Below are 3,447 nucleotides of genomic sequence, written 5' to 3' on the forward strand. Positions count from 1 at the left end.
TTGTTTTGGCAGTGGAAGAGCTGTGCTGCTGCTTCGGGCAGTTGCCATTCACCACCACACTCCCTTCCCTAGGTGTCATATCCACTTTCAGACATATGTGCTGCCAGAGCACTTGGTTTCCATGGCAGCCGGAAATGGTTTCGGCACTGAACTTGTCTTTGGCTGCGGAGTTTTGAGCGCCTTGAGTGAGGAGATCCATGTTCGTTTTGTGTGGGTGCTGAAGCTGCTTGATTGCATCCCCCTGGGCTCAATGGGCATGGGACCGGAAGTGACCCAACAGGGTTTCCTAGATAGCTGCCAGGACAGCTGATGGTATGTGAAGTTCATGAGGCAGGTGGAGTTGTTTTGGCAGTGGAAGAGCTGTGCTGCTGCTTCGGGCAGTTGCCATTCACCACCACACTCCCTTCCCTAGGTGTCATATCCACTTTCAGACATATGTGCTGCCAGAGCACTTGGTTTCCATGGCAGCCGGAAATGGTTTCGGCACTGAACTTGTCTTTGGCTGCGGAGTTTTGAGCGCCTTGAGTGAGGAGATCCATGTTCGTTTTGTGTGGGTGCTGAAGCTGCTTGATTGCATCCCCCTGGGCTCAATGGGCATGGGACCGGAAGTGACCCAACAGGGTTTCCTAGATAGCTGCCAGGACAGCTGATGGTATGTGAAGTTCATGAGGCAGGTGGAGTTGTTTTGGCAGTGGAAGAGCTGGGCTGCTGCTTCGGGCAGTTGCCATTCACCAGTACACTCCCTTCCCTAGGTGTCATATCCACTTTCAGACATATGTGCTGCCAGAGCACTTGGTTTCCATGGCAGCAGGAAACGGCTTGGGCACTGACCTTGTCTTTGGCTGTGGAGTTTTGAGCGCCTTGAGTGAGGAGCTCCATGTTCGTTTTGTGTGGGTGCTGAAGTTGCTTGATTGCATCCCACTGGGCTCAATGGGCATGGGACCGGAAGTGACCCAACAGGGTTTCCTAGATAGCTGCCAGGACAGCTGATGGTATGTGAAGTTCATGAGGCAGGTGGAGTTGTTTTTGCAGTGGAAGAGCTGTGCTGCTGCTTCGGGCAGTTGCCATTCACCAGCACACTCCCTTCCCTAGGTGTCATATCCACTTTCAGACATATGTGCTGCCAGAGCACTTGGTTTCCATGGCAGTGGGAAATGGCTTGGGCACTGAACTTGTCTTTGGCTGCGGAGTTTTGAGCGCCTTGAGTGAGGAGCTCCATGTTCGTTTTGTGTGGGTGCTGAAGCTGCTTGATTCCATCCCTCTGGGCTCAATGGGCATGGGACCGGAAGTGACCCAACAGGGTTTCCTAGATAGCTGCCAGGACAGCTGATGGTATGTGAAGTTCCTGAGGCAGGTGGAGTTGTTTTGGCAGTGGAAGAGCTGTGCTGCTGCTTCGGGCAGTTGCCTTTCACCACCAGACTCCCTTCCCTAGGTGTCATATCCACTTTCAGACATATGTGCTGCCAGAGCACTTGGTTTCCATGGCAGCGGGAAATGGCTTGGGCACTGAACTTGTCTTTGCCTGCGGAGCTTTGAGCGCCTTGAGTGAGGAGCTCCATGTTCGTTTTGTGTGGGTGCTGAAGCTGCTTGATTCCATCCCTCTGGGCTCAATGGGCATGGGACCAGAAGTGACCCAACAGGGTTTCCTAGATAGCTGCCAGGACAGCTGATGGTATGTGAAGTTCATGAGGCAGGTGGAGTTGTTTTGGCAGTGGAAGAGCTATGCTGCTGCTTCGGGCAGTTGCCTTTGACCAGCACACTCCCTTCCCTAGGTGTCATATCCACTTTCAGACATATGTGCTGCCAGAGCACTTGGTTTCCATGGCAGCGGGAAATGGCTTGGGCACTGAACTTGTCTTTGGCTGTGAAGTTTTGAGCGCCTTGAGTGAGGAGCTCCATGTTCGTTTTGTGTGGGTGCTGAAGTTGCTTGATTGCATCCCACTGGGCTCAATGGGCATGGGACCGGAAGTGACCCAACAGGGTTTCCTAGATAGCTGCCAGGACAGCTGATGGTATGTGAAGTTCATGAGGCAGGTGGAGTTGTTTTGGCAGTGGAAGAGCTGTGCTGCTGCTTCGGGCAGTTGCCATTCACCAGTACACTCCCTTCCCTAGGTGTCATATCCACTTTCAGACATATGTGCTGCCAGAGCTCTTGGTTTCCATGGCAGCAGGAAACGGCTTGGGCACTGACCTTGTCTTTGGCTGTGGAGTTTTGAGCGCCTTGAGTGAGGAGCTCCATGTTCGTTTTGTGTGGGTGCTGAAGTTGCTTGATTGCATCCCACTGGGCTCAATGGGCATGGGACCGGAAGTGACCCAACAGGGTTTCCTAGATAGCTGCCAGGACAGCTGATGGTATGTGAAGTTCATGAGGCAGGTGGAGTTGTTTTGGCAGTGGAAGAGCTGTGCTGCTGCTTCGGGCAGTTGCCATTCACCAGCACACTCCCTTCCCTAGGTGTCATATCCACTTTCAGACATATGTGCTGCCAGAGCACTTGGTTTCCATGGCAGCGGGAAATGGCTTGGGCACTGAACTTGTCTTTGGCTGCGGAGTTTTGAGCGCCTTGAGTGAGGAGCTCCATGTTCGTTTTGTGTGGGTGCTGAAGCTGGTTGATTCCATCCCTCTGGGCTCAATGGGCATGGGACCGGAAGTGACCCAACAGGGTTTCCTAGATAGCTGCCAGGACAGCTGATGGTATGTGAAGTTCATGAGGCAGGTGGAGTTGTTTTTGCAGTGGAAGAGCTGTGCTGCTGCTTCGGGCAGTTGCCTTTCACCAGCACACTCCCTTCCCTAGGTGTCATATCCACTTTCAGACATATGTGCTGCCAGAGCACTTGGTTTCCATGGCAGCGGGAAATGGCTTGGGCACTGAACTTGTCTTTGGCTGTGGAGTTTTTAGCGCCTTTAGTGAGGAGCTCCATGTTCGTTTGGTGTGGGTGCTGAAGCTGCTTGATTCCATCCCACTGGGCTCAATGGGCATGGGACCGGAAGTGACCCAACAGGGTTTCCTAGATAGCTGCCAGGACAGCTGATGGTATGTGAAGTTCATGAGGCAGGTGGAGTTGTTTTGGCACTGGAAGAGCTGTGCTGCTGCTTCGGGCAGTTGTAATTCACCACCAGATCCCTTCCCTAGGTGTCGTATCCACTTTCAGACATATGTGCTGCCAGAGCACTTGGTTTCCATGGCAGCGGGAAATGGCTTGGGCACTGAACTTGTCTTTAGCTGTGAAGTTTTGAGCACCTTGAGTGAGGAGCTCCATGTTCGTTTTGTGTGGGTGCTGAAGCTGCTTGATTGCATCCCACTGGGCTCAATGGGCATGGGACCGGAAGTGACCCAACAGGGTTTCCTAGATAGCTGCCAGGACAGCTGATGGTATGTGAAGTTCATGAGGCAGGTGGAGTTGTTTTGGCAGTGGAAGAGCTGTGCTGCTGCTTCGGGCAGTTGCCAT

The sequence above is a fragment of the Ochotona princeps genome, chromosome 1, assembly GCF_030435755.1.
Source record: "Ochotona princeps isolate mOchPri1 chromosome 1, mOchPri1.hap1, whole genome shotgun sequence".
Classification (NCBI taxonomy): Eukaryota; Metazoa; Chordata; class Mammalia; order Lagomorpha; family Ochotonidae; genus Ochotona; species Ochotona princeps.